A 25,060-nucleotide genomic window follows, 5' to 3' on the forward strand; every position below is an offset into this window, starting at 1 on the left:
TGAGGCGCTATTGTGGAGACAATGTCAGAACACCCGGAGGTGAACTTGGAGCTGAAGAGGACGCAACTGCTCACTTGCCTTTCTTAGATCTGCCATTTTTGTCCATTCTGAGTAATTCCCATGGAATCAATTTTCTAGAAACTGTGAGCCAAGTTCTTTTTAGTTATTGTGTCTTGCTAGTTAGTAGCTCCACCCAAGAACATAGTAGAGTGAAAATTGAAAACTACATGTAGGAGGAATAAATATTATTTTTAGAAAATTATCATTTATGACATTAAAAATTTTGGAAAAGAGAGGAAAGGAAAATATCACCAATATTTCTTCCTCACAACTGATCTTATAATTTTGAGGTAGATGAGCCTAGGCTTTTGTTCCTAAGAATCTGTTCTTTTCTATGTAGTTGTTGATAGTATTCAGTTATATATTCTCTTTTTTTTTTTTTTCTACTTCCAGGAGATGGTGTAGCACGATGACTTATACTCAAGCTTTGGTCTCCAACGCAGTTCTAATCTCAGTAGTGAGACATAAAGCCAAGAGCTTAATTTCTGAGTCTCAGTTTCCCACACCTAAAAAATGAGGATAATAATCTTCATAGTCCCAGTGAGATTTAAATAAAATATTTGTAAAGTGCTTACTATAGTGCCTAGCACATACCAGGGACTCAGTAAATAGTATGTTGTTATTAATATACCATCAGCCTTTCCCTTTTGCCACATAGCCTTTGTGACCATGTTTTTAATAACTGCATGATATTCTGTCAAGTTGTATGCATTCTTATTTGCATAACCATTTGTCTATCATTAGATTCTTAGGTTGCCTCTAAATTTGCACTAGAATAAAAAAGTCTGCAGCAAGCTGTTATTCCTTCAGCAGATTCAATAAGTGCTCGCTGTGTACAAGGACCTTTTCTTGGCATCAGGAGCACAGAGTTCAGAGTGGCACGGTTGCTGGCCTTGAGGGGATCACAGTCTGCGGGGGAGATGTGTACAGATAATTCTGGCCTGTGGTAAACACCATCACTGTCCAAGTTACTGAGAAAGTGCAGAGGAGAGGACAAAACGTCAGATGCGGCCTAAAGAGCTCAGGAAAGGCAGGAGAGGGTTGTAGGAGATGAGTGAAGTGAGTTAATGGGGGTGGGGCGCAGGTTATTAAGGGCTTTTTAAGCCGTCATACAGAATGGGACTTTTATGCTCAGTGCAATGGGGAAGTTGGTTTTGAGAAGAGAATTGGCATTATCCTCTAAGGTTTGTATCCTGTAGGGGCAAAGGTGGAAGCAGAGTTTAATTAGGAAGTTATTAAGGAATCCAGGTGACATGGTGTGGCCTAGACCAGGTAGGAGTGGTGGAAGGGGTAAGAAGTGGCCAGATTGAAAGAAATAGCCCATGACACATGAGCTGTCATGTTGGATGTGAAGGTGTCAGAGAAAGAGTCAAAGATGGGCTCTCAGGCATTTGGCCTGAGTGACCAGAAGGGTGGAATTGCCATTTCCAAAAACAAGGAAGCATGTTTGGGGAGAAAATCAGAAGTTGAGTTTGGGGATGCTGTGTTTGAGATATTTATTAAACATCCAGACAGAGAGATTCAACAGGTAGGTAGATGTAGGAGTCTGGAATTCACGGGGAAAAAGGTTTGTCCTGGAGTTATAAATTTGGGAGGTATCTGTATATTTATGGTATTTGTACTGTATTTTAAAAACTTAGTACAGTTATTTATTTTACCCATTATTACCCCTCTCACATAAAATTTTCTTTGGTATCTTCATCTGTTTTTTTTTTTAAACCAGAAAAACTTGAGTCTGTTAAATTACTTTTCTAAAGTATGTTGGAAATTTTACTAAAAGTCTATATGGTAATTTGGGAAGACTTGGCATCTTTAAAATGATTCTTTGTATCCAGCAACATGTTATATCTCTGTTTAGTTTTCCTTTCCTTCTTCTGATAAGAGTTCATTCTTTTTTCCCCAAATAGTTCACACACATTTCTTGATAATGTTATTTCCACATTGTATACTTTTTGTTGCCATTGTTAGTAAATTCCATTTCATTGGTATTCTGGTAGTTTTTGCTCTTCTCAAGGAATTATATTGACATATTTGGCTACTTCATTAAACTTCTGGTACTATGAATAGTATCCTACTTGATTTCTTTGATTTTTTTTTCTAGGAATAGAATCATATCCACAAATAATAATTTTGTCTTTTCCTTTCAATATTTGTGTCTCATATCTGTTCATGCCAAGAGATTAAGATAGGGGGTGACTTTGGAATAAGGAGGCAGTTAATACCTAAAAGTCTGGTCACAGCTTACAATTTTTGTTTAGTTTTTGCTTTAGGCTTATCCTAATTATTTCTTTTCCTTGCCGTTTTAAAAATTTATTTCTGATGGGTTTTTTGAGTGCCTAGAGTTTACCTGTGTTAGATTTGTGCATTACCTCTTATGGTTGGTTTTGCTGTGGTATATTTTATTTTCAGCCATTTTGCTCTTCCAAGGACTTATTCTCTGATTCCTCGGGAGAAAGCTCTTTTCCTGCCAAATCAGCGTTTAACTTTCATGGATGCAGAAACAAATTCAGTAGAGAGTACATAACCAAGAGATTTCAATCCTATAGTTGAGGAAGGCTCTAATGAAAATTTTAAATTCAGTAGCCTTCTCCCCCACCCCCAAAATCCACAGACACAGTAAAAATGACTTTATACACAGTTTTTTCAAAAATTATTACATGTGCATTTATAAAACAATTGCCCTGGAAAACTTTCATTTTCAAACTAAGGTAGTTTTGCAAATTTGAAAATTATATTTGTTTAAAAAATCTTTCTAGATACAAAACCAGTTTCACTTCTGATGTGGATTGCAAATCAGAAAATGACTTGCTGATACCGCCTAGATTTCTAGAATGCTTTATCTTGAATTTTCCAGTTAACTTTCAAGTTTTATTTTTTGTTTGTCAAGTTAAGCCTCTTGTGACCTTTCTCCCTGAATGAACAGTGGACGCTATCAGAAATGTTAGGACTTTGTACCACCAAGGGTAGATTTGCTGAAAAGCTTTTAATTGGCCTGCATTGCCTTGTTTAAATAGCCAAACACCTGCTAGGCAAGCCCCTGCGCATGTGAGTGGCTATATGTTCCTTCCTTTAGGATTTGCAAGGCTGGAGCACAAAGACAGCGATTGTTACCCAATAAGCAGTAGTCACACATTTCTACCAATCGCCTTAGGAGGGCTGGTTACCATGGAATCCACCATCTGTTCACTCCCTGCCGGAATGTGATTATCCTTGCTGGGCTGGGAACTGGGGGAAGCAGGGGAGTGTGTGCTGTGTGAAATTATCTGCAATGGACTGGGTTAATGGGAGGCTAGATTTGGCTTGCTGGAAGAACAAGTGAAGGGAGCTTTACTTCAGCCATTTGTGACTTCTAACCCAGAGGAATAAATTCAGCTTTTATAAGGTAAGTAACCCTGGTAGTATGTATCCAGTTTGTGCCATGTTTGGTATAGGGCATTATCTCCATGTGGTCCAAGGAAAGGGAACTATAAGCTCTTCTGGAAGAAATCTCCAGCATTACACACTTTTGTGGCATTGATTTTAAGCAGCTCAATTATGTCTGTACAGTAACATGTTGATGCTGGGAAAATACAAGAATTATTCTTTAATTGAATTATTTGTGCCTGTGAAATTGTTTTATGACCCCTGGAAGTGGCAAATAGACAATCATTTTTAATGGTTTCTCAGAGTAAATTATCCCGATATTCTTTTTGAAATACGCTCATGGCCACAACGTGTTCAGTGTTCCTCAAATGAGAAAATGTCTCAGGTCAGGGACATTTGTAGGTTATGATTTAATTCATGATTATTCTAGCCCACATAACTGACCTACCATCACTAGCTCCTGTTTTGAAATGCAACGTTTATGCAGTTTTATTTTGCAATGCTTTTGCACAAGTTTCAAGGGCCTGAGCATGTGGAAACAATGTGACACTGCTTTAACGGCGGGCATGCAGGCACAGTGTTAAGGCAGGGGCAAGGCTAGGGAGATCGGCTTCTATGTCAAGGGCTTCCTTTGTTTTTCTGTTTCAACAGCCCCTAAAAATGTGTGGTGCATATTGTAAGCAGTGGACGGAGATTTTGGTGCTAACAAATGGATGACTGACATTTTTCTGTGTGGCTAAGAGGTTGCTAGCTCAAACAAGGGACTTCTATGTCCTTTGTAAAGCAACATTGTATCCTTTTCTCCAAAACTGTGCCCTAAACTATCAAAGTGAAAAACAAAAAGTGTGCTGTCTATACTCTGGATACTTGTTTGGTGTAAGTTTTTCTATCATTTAAACCACAATGCCAGGTATCTGCGAGTCTAGCTGGGTCTGCCATTTTTATTTGATATAGGAAAGGTTGCAAGCAAAGGCTTAGCTTGTGCAGCTTTCGTCCTTCTAATTGTGCTGTTCTGCTGTCATCTTGGACATTCATGTCAGTAGGTCAATGGCTGCCCAGAGAGCTAGAAAAGGTCATTGCTAAATAGGCCTTACTTGTGTGATTTTCTTTTTTTAATGATAGTATAAAATTAGATAACCTTGTATTGGTCAAGGACTCATGTTCTTACTTCAAGAACAGGTTTTGAAGCCTGACTGGTAGTTGTGGATTCTTGGTATTAATTGTAGTTGACTTCAAAATTCTTACCTTCTTTTGTGCTTACTGGCCTATATATGTTGTTATTGTTATTTAAATTTTTTTAATGTACAAAATTAGATTAGGTACATACTACCTCTAAAAAGCATCTTTTTCAATAATAATAGACACATGTCTGCCAGAAAATTTCCTTAGAAGCATCTGTAAAAATTTTTAAGCTAATCTTGTATTATTGGGATGAAATTTTTACCCATAAAAACAGTCGTTCATAAGCAATATAAGTTTTGGGAGGAAATGAAATAATTTAAAAGCATGTGCATTTAGGATATTCGTGTTGCTTTTATCATCTTAGAAGCCTGAAAAAGCTTAGGAGTGAGTGGGTGTGAAGTGTGAGAGCATCCGTGTGCCCGGGATGTGGTTGCTTAAGCAGTCAAGGTGGGCTGGCTAAATCTGTACACTTCTCAAGTTCTCTAGTGTTTGTGGATTTCCTTACTATTTTTATTGTTGTTGAGTTAAAGTTGTAAGTTTGTTTTAAGTGGGTATTTATGTCGGAATATATCCTGGTTATGGATAGTGGTAGGCACTTTGTCATTTATTTTCACTTGTAAGCATATTTATTAATATGTTCCTTGACTGAGTTTTCCGAGTAATAGATAATAAAGCCACAAGGGTGTTCAAAATGTGTTGAAAAAACTTTCTTTCATCAACCACTGGATTTAGGGTTACACTTTCTGAAACTGGTAAAGAAGATCGGGCAGCAGAAACAGTCCTGAAGCACCTGTGATCCCACCCAAGGTACCTGAGGGACAGGAGCGCACTGTTGTATGACATGTAGTGCGCTTGAGAGGATGTTGTTTTTAGACTTGGTGTCTCTTATTGCCCATGGTGAGATGTTCATGTGCATTCACATGCACGGTCAGCAGTGAGACCCAGCACTGTGTCCACAGTCTGTGGTAAGGATTTTAGTGTACTGAGTTCTCAGTCTGCTGTGAAACACAGATTTCTGCTTCTCACCGGCCTTGTCTGTGAGGGTGGGAGAGGAGCAAGATTTCAGGGATCTCTGAGCCTTCTCTCAACTTTTCAAACTCTTTGATGGCATAATGCTTTTCAATCCTTCAATACAACTTAAGATTTTACTAGATGACAAGTTTATATTCATGTTTGTAAATATGTAAAGGTACCCTTATTCAGAGTTATTTCTTATTTAAAAAAGTATTATATACACGACAAATTGGAAACTCTGAATTTAGTGCTTGTAGTGACTCAAATTCATAACAGTCTGAGTAGACAGCAAGTCAACCCACCACTCATTCATCACAAACAGTCAAATCTTTCTGCTTCTTCCTTTGACGTGTTATGCTGGAATGCTGTCTGGCTTAACTTATATTTGGACCAGTAAACTACAGAGCTAATAAGCACTAGTTAAATCCTCACATTTTTCTTCCTATGTTTTATTGCCACATTCTGTCTAACTTCTAAATGGAATCTTTCTGTCTCTTTGCTTTTGGGGTACAGATTTATAATCCATTTTTTGAAGTTAACTGTTTTTGACCATTGTGGTCCCCTTTGGCCCTTGAGCTGTCTGCAGTGATGGAACGCTGGGGACTGAAAGTGAAGGAGAACCTGCGGATGCTGTCATTGCTGATGCTGCTGTGTTCACATGTCCTTGATGTTGAAGCTGTTTGCATTTTACATGGCTTTTAAATATAGATGTACTAAAAATTGCCCTCTTTTGCCCTCTCCCACAATTCCATATTGCCATGGTTTCAACAAATGCTTAGAATGAGTTAGTTTTGTGCATCAGTAAAATGTTGCATTGCTGCATTAGATACAGAACTACAGGATGTGAAACCTATGAGGTGTGCATGTCAACGATGTAAACTCCCCCAAAAACTGTGGCTCAAAGGTGGTTGCGTTTGGCAGGGTTTTTCTTGATGAGAGTGTGCCATATATTTGATTATCAGCAGCTGTTTCTTCCGAGATGCTTCCTCTTCTGTTTTTATAACTGCTCCTATGCTTCTGTAAAATAAAAAGGCAAACCTTCTATAAATTGGCAGCGAATGGGTATATGTAGGCAGCAGATCCTTGGAACAATTTCATGTAACGCTCTCATCTCTTTCTCGTTCAATTGCCTCCACTTTAAGCTCAGGAATGGCTTGATGGAGTTATACGAGGGTGTCTAGCAATACTTTATTCTTAGAAAAATTCCGTATTTTACAAATAACCCCAGCTCTATGGGGCTAATTGTTCTTTTGTAACAAATGTGTTGAATTACTGACTTCCCCTGTAAGTAGTTTCCTTCCTTTCTTTCCTTCCTCCTTGTCTGCTTAAATCCTGTGTTCTTTTAAAATTTTTTTACCAACTTCCTGCTCCTAAACTCAGATTAATGAAATCATGAGATAAGATGTATTTTCATAAGGCAAACAAATGGAATCTGTTGGATTTCTTAGATCCGTGTTATTCATTGCTAGATGTTTATTTTCACGTGATTTAAAGATTGGGAGGATCTGTCAGGATCATCTCCTTATAACTCTCTCATTTTACACAGAAGAATCTGAGGCCCATAAAGATTAAGCAACTTGTCCAGAGTCACAGAACTTAAGTTGCAGCAACAGCTAATGTTGAGTATTGCATGTTGAATGCGAAGAGATGGGGTAAGGTCAACTGACTTCCTACATTGTTACCCTCATGAGGAGCAGAACATTGGGGTGTCGCCCTAAAGTCTCACAGAAGCGATTTTCAGTATGCCCACAGGGAGAGCAGCTTTGAAAGGTGATTTCCTCAGTAACAAGCTCATAAGAAACAGATACATTTCTCATTATAAATGCCTACACTTAAAAAAAAATGTGACTGCCAAGCCAACTGGATGTTTTTTTGTTCTCTGCCTTATATCCATATTTATGGGGAAGTAAAATGACGATCAGAATGTTGCTTGCTGATTATGGAGCCCAGAGCAGGTGGGGGTGGAGCACTAAGGAAGGACAGTCTGAAGGACGAATATAGTTCCACTCCAGGGCACACTTGACACCAGATACTATATTCCTCTTGTGGATTAATGCACCCTCTTCTATGGACATTGCTGGAGACATACAACCTGTGTTTGCTTACACAGCCTCCCTTTTGTCTGCTCCCCTCACCCTACCCACCTACTCTACTTTGCCCAGGACCACCCTACTGCCTATTGAGACATTCTTTGTTTCTCTGTTACTATCATGAGTGTTGTCCTTGCATTCATTCATCAGATATTTATTGAGCATTTATTCTATGCTGGGCAGTGTTGCAGGTAGAGGTAGAAGATTGAGCATGGAATAGAATGGGCAAGGTCTTTAGTGAAACTTACATAAGGAGGAGCCAGCCCTGGCGGTCTAGTGGTTGAGATTCCGTGCTCTCACTGCCTGCTCTCACTGCCGTCGCTCAGGGTGGTTTCCCAGTTAGGGAACCACACCACCCATCTGTCGGTTGTCACACTATGATGCTGAAAGCTACACCACTGGTATTTCAAACACCAGCAGGGTCACCCATGGTAGACGGGTTTCAGCAGAGCTTCCAGACTAGATAGACTAGGAAGAAGAACTCCCCCACCACTCCCCCCCCCCCCCAAAAAAATGGCTCTGAAAACTCTATGAATAGCAGTAGAGCATTGTCTGATATGAGAGGATGGGGCAAAACACACCTGGCGGGGTGCTATACACAGGATCACTAGGAGTCAGATTCAAATCGACAGCACTGACAACAACAGTGTGATAGGGAGGAGACAGGTAATACGCAATTAAACAAACGAATGAACGGTGTAATTTCAAATAGTGACAAGTATATGAGGACAAACAGTGATGTGTCAAGGAGGCATTTTAGGGCAGCGAACTTGAGGTTGCTTGAGGTTGTGTAATCAGGAAATGCTTATCTGGGAAGATCTTGTATAAGCTGAGACGTGTTGTTATCCCCACTTTCTTGAGGTGGAAATTGAGGGAAGCTATCACCAGGATCATACCATGTTCAGTTAGGGTGCAAACCTACACTGCATGTTGTCTTTACTTTTCTCTCAGGACTTCGTACTGAATATATGTTCTTTTTCGAACTCGGAGTTTAATGGGCTGGCACGGGAAGGCGTTTCAGTACAGTGGTTAACAGCGCGAGCAGATCTAGATTTAGTCCCGTCTCCCACACTGGCTACCTGGAAGTCTCTAGGCAAGTTATCTCTCTAAACCTGTTTCCCCATTTGTTAGAATTTACGGGGTTATTGTGGGTATTGAAGGAAGTAATATTCAAAAACCCATTTAGTGCTAAAGGTAATGGTGATTGTTGTGATGTTCTCTAATGGACATCAGTAATAATCCTATGAGTGTTAAAATACTCGCTACTGTTGGTACTGAAAGCCTAGGAGTACTGTTAGCTCTCTGTCTATAGGATAAATTTTTCTTCGATCTCTCCTATTTACTCCCGCACCCCTCACATTCATTCATTCAACAAACGCTGTTTTAAATTGTTTTTGTTTTGTTTTTTTAAAAAAAAAACACTTTATTGAGGTATGATTGACTTGCAAAAAGCTGTACATATTTAATGTATATAACTTGATGAATTTTGGAGATAAATATACTCTCAAAACCATCACCACAATCTATGCCATAAACATGTCCATCACCTTTAAAAGAAGAAACACTTTTTTTTTTTGTGAGGAAGATTAGCCCTGAACTAACATCTGCCGCCAATCCTCCTCTTTTTGCTGGAGGAAGACTGGCCCTGAGCTAACATCCGTGCCCATCTTCCTCTACTTTAGATGTGAGACACCTGCCACAGCATGGCTTACCAAGCGGTGCTGCGTCTGCACCTGGGATCCAAACTGGCAAACCCCGGGCCGCCAAAGCAGAACATACAAACCCAATGGCTGCGCCACCAGGCTGGCCCCAAGAAACACTTTTTGCATGTCCATCTGCCCTTGCTAGATTCTGGATGAAGAACGTGATCAGACATGGTCTGTGCTCACAAGGTGCTCAGCTAACAATCTGTTAACCAAGCAATTGCATTCAGTGTGATATTGGTGACACAGTGGAGGAGGGATGCAGGGGACCAAGGAGCAGGTGGTCCACTGTACAGGCGAGGCTGGGAATTCTAGTCTGAGGCAGCAAAAGCAGGGAGGCAGGATGGGCCTGGGAAGTGCTGGTAGCTCGGTGCAGAATTTGAGCTAAACTTGGGCAGGATTTGAGGTGGAGCTCTTGGCTTGCATAGAAGTTTTCACTGTATCCTATAAGGAATCAGGAACCTTTGAAGAGTTTTACCCATTCAAGGAATAGATCTTCAGTTTTGTAGTCTAAAAAGATACCTGGCAGTCTAAATTATGGAGACATTGGAGGAAACAATGTCCAAGGCAGCCTGAATTATTCTTCTTTTTCATCTTCCTCTTCCTCCACAGCAGGCAGAGGTTTTCTTCTTTTATCACCACAACAATACAGTTAAGTCATGTCTTATTCTTGACATTGAGATCCTAAAGTCAGCACGTAAGGTAAAACTTGCGGAGAGTCAGCAAAAGTCCTTGAGAAATCCCTTAGGAAGGTGTAGCTTGGGAGATCAACCTTCTCATAAAGTCCAACCCAGTGTGTGTGCTTTTCCCCAAGGGTTGGAAGAGATTGCTGCTGCTTTGTTTGGGCAAGAGATGAAATAATGACTTTGCTTGTGTTTAGGGGCCATGCTGTATGAAATATGAGGGAGCAGCAGGTTCGTGATCTCTGTCTCACTCCTGCTATGTGCATATGAGCTTTGGCGTCAAGTTGCCTGAACACTTAAACTATTGCACTGTGTTTGTGCGTGCTCTTGTGCCCCTGTTTTCTATATCTGCAAAGCATTTGTGGTTCAATTCGAGCAAGTTTTAAATGCACTTACAGTACAACTACTGTTACTGTGATAGCAATTTTTAGTATTTTCTGTATGTCAGACAATACAAAGTACATTCATCATTTCATTTAATCTTTAACAAACGTTTGAGATAAGTGGAATTTGTCCTCGTTGACCAAATAAAACTGCTGCTCTGAGATAACATACTATTTTCAAGTTCACGAATAAGTAAATGATGAACTGGGATTAAAACCCTGATCCATTCTGGCTTCAACCTTATATTCTCAGCTTTTACACACAATTTTCTTGAATTGGAAAGCCATTGTATGAACCTAGGCAAAAAAATATAGGAAACTGAAATATGGCAGATGTAGGTATAGAACCGATAAGATCCCAAGGATGAGGAGGCAGTTAACGAGTTACTGTCTTTAAGGAGCCTTTAGGTGGTTAGTAATTGTCAAAAAACATGAATAGATATTTCAAAACACAAATGACTAATATATGAAGAAAAAGTTTTATATAACTGACAAAGAAATATACAAAATAAATATTCTGTCTTTTATTTCATTGGCAAAAATTTCCTAAATGGTCATATTTGGGATTGGTACCCTTATATACTTCAGATGACCATGTAACTTCAAATGACAGTGTAAGTTGGTATAACTTTTTGGAAAACAATTTGGTAATATGTATTATCTTAATTAGAGAACATTTTGTTGCAAAGAATAGAATCCCACTATAACTTAAGGGAAAAGAGGGATGTATAGGAACAATAAAAAGGTATCTCCTGGAGCTGAACTGAAGACAGTAAGTTCATCCAGGCTTCACAGGAGCCTGGAACCAGGACGGTTACACACCCTGCTGTCCCTCAGACTGGCCTCTTCTACAGCTGTCTGGATGGCAGAAAACATGGCCACCCCAAATCTCCATTAGACCACTTCCTTGCCCACTGCCCAGCTGAAACACACAAGTTCCAACTACTGATGCCTTGGAGAGAGACTCTGAGGGCTAAGCTTTGGATGGCACTTACCTTGGTCCCACTAGATATGGCCATGGAACACAGACATCCCTTGACTTAACCCAGTCAGAATGTCCTGTGAAGCAGGAACTCTTTGAAAGGGGAATAGTTAGGGCAAGCAAACAGAAGAACACACACACCTACTACATATGTCGGTAGCATTAAAAATGTTCATGTCCTTTGACCCCACAGTCCCAATTTTAGAAATCTACCACTAGGAAGTTCCTGCGTGATCCAGTGAATGATTTATCGCATCACGTCAGGTGTTCCAGTGTGAATGGGGAGAAGCGGGAAACTCCTAACATGTTCAACAATAGGGACATGGCTAATGAATTATGATCTATTCATGAGATTGTATGTTGTGCAAATATTAAACACGTTTTCACAAAGTAAAGGAAAATGCTCACAATGAAATTTGAGTGCATATACATGTTGTGTATGCTGTACTAAGTTGCATTTTATAGAAAAAAATCCTAGAATTACACCAAATACTAGTTATCACTAGATTTTAGAATCACTTTTGTTGTCTTCTTTATAATTTTTTGGTAGATTTTAAGTGATTAACAATGGACTTACAGTAATTGTACAATTATAAAAAAATAAATTAACATGAAAATATTCAAAAAAACTAATTATAATTTGGTAGGCAATATAAATCTAAGTAAAGTAACAATAACCAATATAAGCTAGTATGTATTTGTGTTATGGATTGTATAATAAAATCTTAAGGATGGATTTCCTAATAGACTTTTTAAAAGTCTGTTCAAGAGCTATTTTCCTATCACTGGTGGTATTCCTATAGAAATTAGACAAGCACTTATAAGAGATACTGTAGAGAAAATTCATCTGTCAGGTATGTAGAATTAAATTACTTCTAAAATCCTTTTCAACCCAAATAGTCTGTTATGGAAACAGAATTTTCTTGGGAATGATTGTTATGGTTGTTAGGAGAAGGTGTCCGAGCCAAGTAGCTTTTGTGAAAGAGAGGTGAAATTCTTATATAAGAGACATCAGAGTCTGTGGGATTAAGCAGGTGGCACTGAATTTGAGTCAGAACTTGCAGGAGGTGATAGGCTGGTGTTGGATTATGTGATGGAAGTCATTTTAAGGTTTGCTAATGATTGATGCTAAGGCAGAGTTAGGATTTGGGCGTTTATGGATAGAGGATAGTAACCAAATTGGCTGGCCAAATGGGAGAAGCATTTTCCTTGTTCATCCTCTAGTGAGATGAGTAAAGTGGTACAAAACTTGAACAAGAGAGCGGAGGGAAGCCACCATGGTAAGTCTGCTTGTCTGTGAGTCTAACTGTATTCTAGGAAGGAAGGGTGATGAGCCGTGATTTTTATGTTTTGGTGGTTAAGTTAAATTATGGCAGAGATACATTAACAGCTTTGCTATAAATTCAACATGAGAGTTGTTTAAATCTCAGATATTAAAATTCTTTGAAACTACACAGAACTACACAGGAACCAAGAACCTTCAATCTTTCTGGTGGGTGGGTAGGGGTATGTGTGTGTGTGTTTGTGTTTGATGTCATCTTTTTGCCAAAGCAAAGTAATAGTAAAGGTATATTCCTTTTGCTCATTAGGAAAAGGCATAGCACCTTAAAGAGTAAGCTGATCTCAGGACTGAAACTTACTTTAGCATTTTCTGTAAAGCTTACTTTTCCTCTTTAAAACATGGAATAGGCATAAAATTATTACTGTAAAACTGATCAATATCTTTTTTCCTTGAGTTTTTTTGAGTTATTTTATGCTTTCTGATCATTGTGTACCTTGAGTCTCTTCTGTGATGATTAACAACTCGTAGACTAATTCTGAAGAGTATATCCTAAACTCAAGGTCATGGTCCTTTGAGGGCTCATGACTTTGAGCTCACTTAGCTTCAGCTTTCAGGTATCTGTTGGTGCCAAAACATTTGGGACTCCTCTTTCCAGATTAGCACCCCCATCCCCTATTCAGAGTTTGTCACTGCCTTTTTGTCATAGAAAATTGTCAGAGTGTAGTTTCTTCTCTCAGAAGAACCAGCTCTGTACCAGGTAGACAAGCCACTAGCTAATCCGATAGTTTGACTACCAAAAATGCACAATGGCTTTGAAAAAGGCTGTTCCAAGATCCAGCTCTTTCCCTCTCAGGAAGCATATACCTTTTAACAATAGTAAAAACTGAGTTACTTTGGCCAGATGGAAGTGAAAGGCAGATGCTTTGAAGCACATATAATGGCTGTCTACTTTTCCTGCATCCTCAGCCACTCAGAACTGTTTCTCTTGATTGCCCACAGGTATAATAAATTCCCACAAGAGCTCTTCTGTTGTTTGTGAACATTGGCAGAAAGGGGCAAGGGCATGATGTTTGCATAAAATTTCTAGGGGGGAACAGATCAAATGGACTCTCCTTTGATAAAGTTAGATAGGTTTATCTCCTTGTCTAGGCAACCCCAGCATTCCGTTAATAAACATTTAAGTGTTTTCTTTGTGTCCAGCACTGTGCTGAGCAGTAAAGATACGGTATTGCTCTCAATAAGCTCACTTTAGTAACTAAAATGTATAATGCAAACTGGTAAGACTGTAAAAGTGCACACAAGGTGCTGTCATTGCACAGAGAGAAGGAAGGACTTGTGCCCAAGCCAGAGAATCAGAAAAATGTTGCCTTGGAGACAGCTCTGCCCCACATCTTAGGGGTGAGGAGAGTTCTGCCAGGTGGAGAAGGAAGGGTATTTCCTGTCAAGGGAGCAGCATACATAAAGGCTTGAAAATGATGAAAGCACAATACGTGTTTGGAATCCAAGGAAGTGGGTGTAACCAGAGTATTGGGATTGAATGTAGGTGTGGAGTGGTTAGGATTTGTAAGATAATGGCACTGAATTTTGTTAGATTGTGTAAACCAGGCCTTATGGGGACTTTATCCTGTTGGCAGTGGACAAGTGTCTTCCAGATTTTTCAGCTGGCAAGCAACTTGGTCCTTTATACCTTTTGGAAAGATGACTCTGACAGCACCGTAGAGAAAGGGTTGGGGTGGCAAGCTTCCCTGCCATTTTGATAGGGAACAGATGGTCCAAGAGAGGGATGATGAGTTCCTTGAATTAAGACAGTGGCACAAAAATGTAGAAGACGTCAGGAACTGAAAAGTCTGTCGGAGTATAATTGTCAGGACTTGGTGATTAGCTAGATGTGTGGATGGGGTGAAGGAGTGGAAAGTGTCAAGGACAGTGCTGAAGTTTCCAGCTTGGATTGCTGACTAGATGATGCATCATTAGAGGGGAAGCAGGCTCAAGTCCTACTTTTGACTTTGGAACTGTATTGAATATCTCATCACAAGGCTAACTGGTTTACATTTACATATGAAGTGTGTGTGTGTGTGTGTGTGTGTGTGTGTGTGTGTGTGTGTTCTTTTTGATGAGGAAGATTGGCCCTGAGCTAGCATCTGTGCCAGTCTACCTCTGTTTTGTTTGTAGGACACCACCACAGCAGCATGACTTGATGAGCAGTGTGTAGGTCTGCACCCAGGATACGAACCCATGAACCCTGGGCTGCTGAAGCAGAGCGGCCCACTGCACCACTGGGCTGGCTCCTGAAATTTATATTTTTTACAATTTCAAATACAAATACCACATAAGTCCATGTAAATCTTAGTATGATAAATTGTATGTTTCCATTTTGCAAAAAAGGAAAACATGACGGCAAAAGGAAAATAATCCGACATTAAAAAGAACTACTTTTCCTTGTGTATCATAATTCAAATTGTAGCAATTCCTACCATTTAAAATTGTTGCCTATCAACAGGTAACTGAACCCTTGCTGTGGAGTGAATGACAAAATTAAAACAGCATTCTTTTGAGTTCACAGTATAACTTGGAAAAACTAATATTTATATTTATGCAAAAATGTCTAAAATCTATCTAAGCAGGAAATTAGTTATATACATATTTCAGTAATAAACTATTAAAGCAGGGTCAATATTGAGACAAGAAATGTCTGTACAATGTTGGTCTTTGTTTTTATTTTTTTTAACGACTGAAAAAAAATTTCAGTGTTAAGTGGGCTCCTTTAAGACACAGCTCAACTGCCAGTCTTCCAGGAAACCTTGTTTCCCAGCTGCATTACTCTTCTCTGAGCTCCTGGAGCACTCTGTGATTATATTTATCATCAACGTATTTTGCCATTGGCTGTTCTCTTATGTCTTTCCCCAACAATATTGAGTTCCTGAGGCTAGGAACTATTTTATTCCTCCACTTTAAATTCAGATTGTTGAACTGAATTAAGGCTAAGAAAAAGAAATTTAAGGTAAAGGAACTTACCCAAATTGCCAGTGACAATTTTGCGTTGCCGTTTCAACACTTGGAAGACAAGGAGAGATACCACACGAGAGGATTGGAACAGTATCTACCTCATCTAGCTGCTTGTCTCCACTCTGGAAAGAGCCCTACTCCAACAAAGAGAGTTGAACAGTTCCTCCTCAAATCTCTGGTGGTGCTGGACCCGTTCTTGTCCAGCTCTCCCTAATTAAATTGGATGCTGTTGGGGTCATGGATTTCGTTGGTCATCTTTATGCTCCCAGGTGTTCACACAAGGACCAGCAAATAGAAGGTGCCAGATAAAGCATCAAATGGAAGGAATGAGGAAAAGAATGAGTCTTACCCAAACGTCTTCAAAGTGTTTGAGAATCACTGAGGAACTGGAAGGTTGTCATCATCAGTAGAGCTGCAGAGTTAAAAGCAACAATAATCTTTGTGAATGAAACAAAAGTCCTTTTTTATACATATTTGTTTTGATTTGAAAAATCTGCTTTCCTGCCTATCCCTACTGGTCTTGCCAGACTATGCTGACATTTGGCTTTCCATATGTGGTGCTACTTCAAACAACTTCATTTACTCTTGAAGTAAAACTTCCTACCTTTATTTGAACAGCAGGGATAAAAACAGGCAGACAGAAACTGTATTTTCACAGATATATATGAGTATATGTGTCTTTCAAAAATAAAAATGATTGTGGATGGATAAGGACCAAAATCTCATAGAGAAAGATAGGATAAATTGAAAACTGTGGTTATATAATACCAATTTTAAGCAGGCAGTCAAATGAGTTTTCAAAAAAACAAGATATTCTATTGAACAAGTCTAACCCAGTCTATAACTAGTAACTTGATTTTAATAAATAACAGGCTGTCGATCTCTAATTAGTATATAATGGAATAACTAAAATTGTCAAAATACTCTTCTCAGAAAGCTGGACGAAAACAACAAATAGTAAGCAGGAGAAAAAGCTCTTTGAAAAGTTATAGGATGTGGAAATAGTTCCCCTATTTAAAGTTGTGATTAGTATCAGCAGCATTTTCTATTTGCACTGAGTATGCGTGATACCTGGTCTTTTAGACCCACCCTGGTTAATAGTAATGATGGTGAAACTGACAAGGTTATCTATTCTAAACCTGTATGTTTACACTGATGCATACTATGAACTACATAATGTGTAAATTATAAAGCGATCTTCTAGTGCAAACTCTTACATTTAAAATAAAGTTTCTTTAAAGGGAATAAAAACCTCTCATTTTAAATTCCAGGGTAGTTATTAGAAGGTTTATTTATAAACAATAAGAGTAAAAATTCTTCTCTAGTAAAATGTCTCTGACCTATGGACACATCAAAACTTTAATCTGCTATTCAAATGAAGAAAGAAATGGGAAACTTAGTACTTTGGCTTGAGATGGTAATTTTATCTAATGAGTACATATCTATGACATAGTATTGGGACTATAGCTGCATAATACTGTAGTGGATCTGGAAATGACCCTAATTTAAATTGGGCAATTTCAGGTCTCGTGTGTTTTTAGTGAGTACCAAAAAAGTGCCTAAGTGTTTAGTAAAGCTTCTTTATTAACTCATTCAAATTAGCAAATATTGTGTGGCTTCTGTATACTTTGAACTGACCTTGTCTTGGGGGAGGGAGTATATAAAAATGATTTTGTTAAACTGTGAGGTTGCGTCTAATTTTCCCCTTTTCTAAATGCCGTGACATTCACCTTTATGTGGGCAGCTTTTTGTTTAGGATCTCTTGCCCACAGTGGCAGGGTGAGGTGAGGTGCAGTTTTCTGGGTTTTGATATGCATTGTCATTTTGCCTCCTCAATGGATGTTTCAATTTGCCTGCCACTGGGGATGCTTGAGATGATGGTTTCTTCAGGATTGGATCTTATAATTTAAAAACATTTATTCCAATGCAAAGCTTAAAAATGATGTTCTTTTAACTGGTATCTTTTCCTATGGGAATAGCATTCTTTTTCAAATATTTCTTTATCAACATTATTGAGTTACTTTTAGATGAAAATGTAATGCTATCCTTAATTTCATGAAATTTTCTTAATTTTTTTTATCATAATTGATATTCTAGAATCAAACCATTGGGTTAGGTGGTCTTCTTAGCATCTAGACTGATCTAAAGAATATGGTTAAAGTTTTAGGAGAATTCAACTTAAAATCGTTCTGGAGATTTTTTTTCCAAATTACTTCAGTGTTGTTGCATGTAGTGTTTACTGTTTATGCTGCCTGCTTTTTATAGTCATCATCATTTTAACATTGGTACAATAGCATCTATGTCAGCGTTACGACATAGCTAAATTTTAGGAATAACTTGAAGATTGAAGGGTTATTAGATGAAATGTACAAAATCCCTGTGAAAAACTACCTAGGAACATAAATACTACTTATCTTCTAGAAGTTGCCTTCTCCAGAGCAATGGTCCATGAAGGGTTATGTGTCCCAGCGTGTAAGAGCTGAACCACTGCAGTGCAGGAAGCAGATCCTGGAACTTGGAAGATTTTGCCTAAGGAGTTTAAAAGAAAACACACCTTAGCCTTCCTAATATATATGGATTTATTCTGGGACCTTCCATCTATGTGTCAGATACATCTAGCATATCAGGCACGTGTGAGGAATTCTGAGGGAAGAACGGGAGGTAGGCAGTAGCAAGCTCACTTGTCTCTTTTGTGCCCATGGCTTTTTAGGCCTGGCTGGTTAAACACACTAAGATGACTTTATCTTAGTTAGTGGAATTCTGGCAATACTTGGTAACAAGTGACCATAAACATCTTTCGTACCACCTAGAGATTTGTACGTTTTGTAATGGCACGGTACTTAAGCAAGTTGTCAGACCAAAGACATTGTGTCTTTTTCTTTTACAAAAAACCACAAATGTTCCTCATTCACTCACCTTTCATGTGAAGACAAGTGTCTGTCAGGACATGGTTAGCGGGTTCTTACCTGGCAGATATATTTGGAAAAAAAAACAGAACCTGTCCTTTTGAGGTAAAGGGGACATTCGAATGAGTAAGAAAGTAATTGGCAGAGGAAAAGTGCACTTCACTTTTGGACAGAGCATTTTTGAAATGATTGTTTGGAAATCTTTCCATGATTGTATAATTTTATCACCAAAATTGGTATATGTATCTTCTATTTTTTTATTTATTTTTTTAAAAACTCATTTTTTGCACACATCTAAACTTAAATACACATCTTGTTAACTTTGTTTAAAAATCTTTGAAATAGCTTTAGTAGATTTTAGACCAAATTTTCAAAAATAAAAAAATTTAACACCTTCCAAGACATCAAGGCAGATGGAAATTTACTACAAGAATTTCAAGCAAAACCTTTGCGTAATTGGTAGGTGGGATTTAAAAATGTATGCCATGATTTAGTAAATTTAGCCAATGGTGTACTTCCTTTTAGAACAGTGAATCTTTCTCAGGTAGGGCAATCATTAAAACCAAGAATGGAGGTAAGTTGACTTAGATCCGCTCTTTCAAATTGCTGTATCATGAAATACTTAACCAAGATTTTAAAAAACAAAACAGATTGAATCACATTGTTTTTTCAAAAATAACATTTTGTTGTTACCTCATCCTATTTTAAGTTTTATTTTTGTGTTTTACAGTATGCATTTTAATGCAGTAATACTTGTGTTTAACGTGTACATTTATACATGCACGTATCATATATACATATTTGGGAGTGCAGTGCCCAGATTTCATACTAAGAGGGATGTGCCATCAAAAAGTTTGGAGATCATTGTTCTAGAAAACCTTCCCTGACCCTCCTCTATGCACCTATAAGAGTAACAAGGCCCCAGCCAGACAATCACCATTTTACTTATCTGCTCTCCCTTTGACTCCCTGGAAGGGACCATTTAATGACATTGTGTTAAGTGTCTGACACAATGAACATGGGGTTCATAATAATGAATGGGACGGTCATGATCCTTGGTCTCCAGAAGCTTTGGGAATAGTCAGGAAGACACATGCTAAACAAGGACATTGAATGAACATACAGTTGTAAATAAGTGTTCAAAGGAAATCCACAGAGGATAGTGAGATTAGTCGTATGTGAAGACCTTAAGGCCGTAGGAACTGAAAAGGACAGTGTGGCTAAAGGAAAGTGAGATTGAAGGAAAGTGATGGTCAGGACTTTGTCAACAATCCTCAACTGCCTAGCAGTGTGCCATGGACAGTGTATTGAGTCCCACGTAGGGGCTCAGTAATTCTCTGTAAATAAACAGATAGAACAATTCTAGAAGCGATCTCAAATTGGTGGCTCAAAGTTTTCTTTGACTCACAATGTTTCTGAGTTTTAAAGTTTAAATAAAAAAAAAAATCGTTCTCCAGTTTGCTACAACTAACTCTTAATTCATCCTGTTCTAAACCTGTATCCTTACCCATTTGTGTTATCTGTCAACATGCTAGATATGTTTGCCTTTACTACCTTGAGTAGAGGATAAAGATAAGCCATACTCCATGGACAGTGAGCTGTTTACTAATAAAAGATTATTTATCTTGAGTTCTACTAGTCATTAATGTACAAACTAAAGTGTGTGTCTTAAAGACTATGTGGATATTTTATAATCCATGGTGTAATATTGAAAACCTATTTCTGTTTCAGCACTGTTGGGAAAGTTCACAATATATTGATCGTCAGGGTAATAAGTTGAAAATTTCAAGCAAGTAAATTTATAATTTATCAAGTACGCATTTATCAGTTAAGGCTCATAGGTTGGAAATAGGCTGTTCGTGTTTTTTTAAATTAGTTCCCTTTTTATCCTTGGTCTTAATTCCTCTTACGAAGACAGTAGAAAAAGTTATCTCAAAGCTTACTGAAATCTGGATCTGCTAATATTCTTTCTTTCTTTGGAATTTTCTTTATTTCTGTAATATACTTCTGCGATGCATCAAGAAGGAAGCTGCATGTTTAAGTGTGTCATTATCTGTGGGCTGATTAGAGAGGACGATTTGCAAAGATAGGATGGTGCTGGTTATATTTAGGGTATCTTTTCTTTCCATGTTCTGAGTTTGTCCTTTAAGAATATTTGGGACAATAGAAAAGGCCTAAGCAGTTGTGTTACACCAGCAAGCTGTGCATTAGGATGTTAGGGAAAGGAAGACAGTAATTAAAAGAAATCTGGATGAGGAAGCTGATGAAAAAACAGAGAAATAAGAGCCCTCTCTCTTCCCTCCTAAGTTAATACCAACCAACTGGCCATACTTTACCCTTTATCTGACCTGATAAGGGCAAAGCCTAAGTTTTATTTTCTTAAAGCCGCAGAGGAGCCTGTTGTGGAAGCTGCATGGTTATTTCAAAGTTGGAAAAAATAATAGGTTCCTGTGGAAATTTATGAAAAGAAAATGTTTTTTTTGACTTCCTTCTCAAAACTGGTGATTGATAGAGGGAACATGGTTTGGGAACTTAGTTTGAAAGCAAAGGGGCAAGAGATGAGGCTAGAAAGGTAAGCAGGGGCCAGAACCTTCAGGCCTTCTGTGGGGTTTGGATTTCACTCTAGGTGAGGTCAGCAGCCTTCGAGGATATCAGCTGGTGAGTGATGGACAGTCCTGCAAGCTGTAATGAAGTTTACAGGTCTGCCACACATTTCCTCACTAAGACCTGAAATAGGATCCTTTCCTTCCTTCTGCTGCCTAATGAAATCCTACTTATCCTTTATGATAAAGTTTAAACTTCCCTTCTCCAGTGAAGGAGGTACTTTCCAGATTTACATAAATGAGAGCAGAAAGCTGAAGAGAGGTTGGTACGGAAAATAGACATTTTAGAATCTTCTGCATAGTGCAGCAGTTGCAGCCCTCCTGGGGTCAGTTGTACACAGTAGGTAAGTAGGTAAGAGAAGAGAAGAAAGAGAAGCATGCAGAGGAACAGTACAGGCAATGGAGAGTCTACGATAGTGTAGGAACTCAGAAGCGTGAACTAATAGACTGGGGAGCAGCAAGGATAAGCTGACTGAGGTCGATAGCATAAATTGATGGTGGGAAATATTCCAGTTTATTGTAAAATATACCTAACATAAAATTTACCATTTTAGCCATTTTTAAGTGTACAGTTCTGTGGCATTAGTACATTCACATTGTTCTACCACCATCACCACCATTCATCTGTAGAACTTTTTCATCTTCCCCAACTGAAATTCTGTAGCATTAAATAGTTGCAATAATGTTTTACTCGCAATACATGGCAACTTCAGCACTAGACCCCTATAGGTGGACATCCTTATTTAGATAGAGATGAAAGAGATGCAGGTAAAGCACACTAAACTGCTAGAGAAAGCACTTGTAAAGAGTGACTGTTGGGAGGTGGGTGAGGCATCGGGACTGTGATAAGGAGGGACTGAGCGGAGAAGAGGAATGAACATCTGTGTGCCCCGCATGATGTTGAGTGCTTTGCGTATGTTCTTTAATGAAGTTCTTGTGAGAGCTAAGAATGGGTTCCTTCCAGAGTTTAGAGCGGGAAAGGCGGAAATCTAGGTGATGGCAAGATGAGAATTGTAGAATTTGAAATCTCAGAATTAACTACTTAATGAAGTGAAGGTGATTTACTTACAGGAAACACATAGTTCCTCCAGGGTAAGGTGATTACTTGGAGTTGATCAAGTGGAATCCAAAGATGTTCCGTAAAAATAATAATGGGCATAATTAAAGAAGAAACAACATATTTATCAATTAGCTTAGTTTCTTCTTTGAATTTAGATAATATCAGGTACCTGGGATTAGTACAAAAGCAAAACTAGATAAAAGGCATGAAAGACAGAGAAAAGAGTGGACCACGATAAGGGGAAATGCCAAAAGAGAAGAAATATCACTGATTTAAAGTGTGTTTATGGCTGATCTGTGTATGTGAACATATGAAATAAGTGGTGTGATACAGGAAATCCACACAGATAAGATCAGACAGGCTATAAATAAGGACATGAGGATCAATTCCATAATTTAGATTAGGAAGGAGTGTTTTTGCTCTAGGATTATATGTTTTTTATTAGAAGAGAATTTCTAAAGTGAGATGACATTTCAGATCAAGGTTTCTTTTCCTAAACTGTATATCTAAAATATGCAAACTCTCCCTATCCATATGCCATTAGAAAGATGTGTAGCTTTCCATGGGCTTCCCAAGTAGAAGAGTACTGGAATTGAGTTAGAAGCCAGAATGGCCAGCAGTTTAATCTAGGATTGTGTTGTCGTCCATCCAGAAACCATGGTTTGAGGAGTACTGTCTGCTTTAACAGTACTGTGTGGTTGGGACTTTAACTGAATATCTAACTAAAGAATTAATATAATTAAGTACATTATTTTTTTTTCCTCTCTCTTTTTTTTTTTTTTTGATGAAGATTAGCCCTGAGCTAACTGCTGCCAATCCTCCTCTTTTTGCTGAGGAAGCCTGGCCCTGAGCTAACATCCATGCCCGTCTTCCTCTGATTTATATGTGGGATGCCTACCACAGCATGGCTTGTCAAGCGGTGCCATGTCTACGTCTGGGATCCGAACAGGCGAACCCCAGGCTGCCAAAGCAGAACGCGCACACTTAACCACTGCACCACCGGGCTGGCCCTAAGTACATTAAATTAAAAAAAAAAGAGAGAGAGAGAGATTCAGGGATAATAGGCTTGCTTTGAAGATCTGTATAAAAATAATTTGGTACAAAAATATTCAAGCAACAGGATTTACCTGGCATGTATTCAAGAATTTGCAGGCCTCACTTCATTAAGGCTCACAGACATGCAAAATGGATATTATGGATCAATTGGTTGGTTTTTCAAATTAAAAGGTGTTTTTTAAGTTAACAAGGGAATCGTTTTAATACCAAATTGTTATTTGATTTTATTAGACCGTTATTAGAAGACTAAAGAGTGCAAAATGGGTTAAGATTCAGATTAGTTTCATTCTGTGAAAATGGAGATTGCCTCCCAGTTAAATAATATTGGAGAATCAATCTGAAGATTTTACTCCTTAGTTGATAACGGAAAGTCAAAAGTACTTCAATTATTTTTTCCTACCTCTTGTTCTATCCGAACAAAGTGAAATGCTAACATTCACTTGACATAATTGTCTTGTTATTTTATTGCCAAAATACGTTTATTAGTAAATAACTATTAAAGCCAACTTTGTCGTTAGTATATGGAAGTTTTCATTTACAGGATAGATGATGTGCCAGGTAGCTTGAAATAAAAACACTGGGCCAGACAACTTGGTCCCCCCACGCCCCCTCACCTTGTTTTAAACATTGTAGATTAATAGATTTTAATTCAGGAAACACAGGTTGCATGCTAAAATTTTTGCTGTAGATCGTTTCCATTAGAATTGGTAAGCTATTGAAAATAACACAGCTAGCCTTTAATAGAAAGTAAACTAAGTGCAATATAATGAAAAAGCAAGTGGTTATGAAATACCATGTGGATGTTCGACAGAACTTTCTGAGTTTTCCTTACTCTTCAGAATTTGTAAAGAAACCACCCCTCTATAAGGAGGAAAAGCCTGAGAGCATGGCGACAGCCCATGAAGTCTTCAGTGCACAGGGTATTTTGTGAATAGCTATGAGTCTGTTAGCATGGATTTTGGATATTTTTCAGGACTTATATCTATGACAAATAATCTTACCAAATTAAATTATCTAACCATTTATTTGAAAAGGCCTTTTAAATATACCATCCTAGACTTCAATGTTCACAAATGGACTTTCTGTAGAGAGCTAATTAGGTCACTTTTGAATTTTTCAAAGTTATTAAAAATCATAGGAAACAAAATGAACCGGTGATTAGCTCTCCTATTGATGATGAGAAAGGCAGTGGACATACCAAAACTGATTTAGTTTTGAGTTTATACTATCCAAGACAAACCATCCCTTTCATAGCCCCTCTCTTTTTTAAAGAATAAATTGCTTTATTTGCTCCTTAATTTTTTTAAATTGAGATAATTTATATACAGTAAAATTCACCATCTTTAGGGTACAATTCTGAGTTTAGACAAATGCATACAGGCATGTAACCACCACCACAATGAAGATACAGAGTATCTTCAAAGATTCCATCGTGCCGTTTCATAATCAGTCAGTCTCTTCCCACACCACCAGCCCCCTGCAACCTCAAATCTATTTTCTGTCCCTATAGATTTGCCTTTTCCAGATTGTCATGTGGAATCATGCAGATGCAGCCTTTTAAGTTGGCTTCTTTCTGATGCACATATGAGTGTCCTTAGTTTGTTCTTTGTTATTACGGAGTGTTAGGCGATTTTATGGATTTACCATCATTTGCTTATTCTTTCACTACTTGAAGGACAATTAGGTG

The 25,060-nt window shown here is 38.3% G+C and overlaps 1 protein-coding gene and 1 long non-coding RNA gene across 12 annotated transcripts in view; one reads left to right on the plus strand and one right to left on the minus strand.

The window, feature by feature from the left end:
- The window catches only part of FGD4 (FYVE, RhoGEF and PH domain containing 4), a 193,074-nt gene that overhangs the window by 81,328 nt on the left and 86,686 nt on the right, over positions 1 to 25,060 (plus strand). The window contains exon 1 of one of the 9 annotated variants that reach the window (XM_008521825.2): positions 3,057 to 3,442. The exons of 7 other annotated variants lie outside the window; for them this stretch is intronic. The gene's annotated coding sequence lies outside the window, so the exon portion shown is untranslated. Of the gene's footprint in view, positions 1 to 3,056; positions 3,443 to 25,060 lie in introns of those variants that run through there. One more of the 9 variants, XM_070621024.1, reaches the window with a different exon arrangement.
- Positions 17,396 to 25,060, minus strand: part of LOC103552053 (uncharacterized) — a 120,860-nt gene continuing 113,195 nt past the window's right edge. For 2 of the 3 annotated variants that reach the window (XR_011540369.1, XR_011540364.1), the window contains one exon: positions 17,819 to 18,277. This is a non-coding gene — a long non-coding RNA (uncharacterized lncRNA). Of the gene's footprint in view, positions 18,278 to 25,060 lie in introns of all 3 variants that reach the window. The other variant, XR_011540366.1, reaches the window with a different exon arrangement.

Source organism: Equus przewalskii, chromosome 5 (genome assembly GCF_037783145.1).
Source record: "Equus przewalskii isolate Varuska chromosome 5, EquPr2, whole genome shotgun sequence".
NCBI classification, from domain to species: Eukaryota; Metazoa; Chordata; class Mammalia; order Perissodactyla; family Equidae; genus Equus; species Equus przewalskii.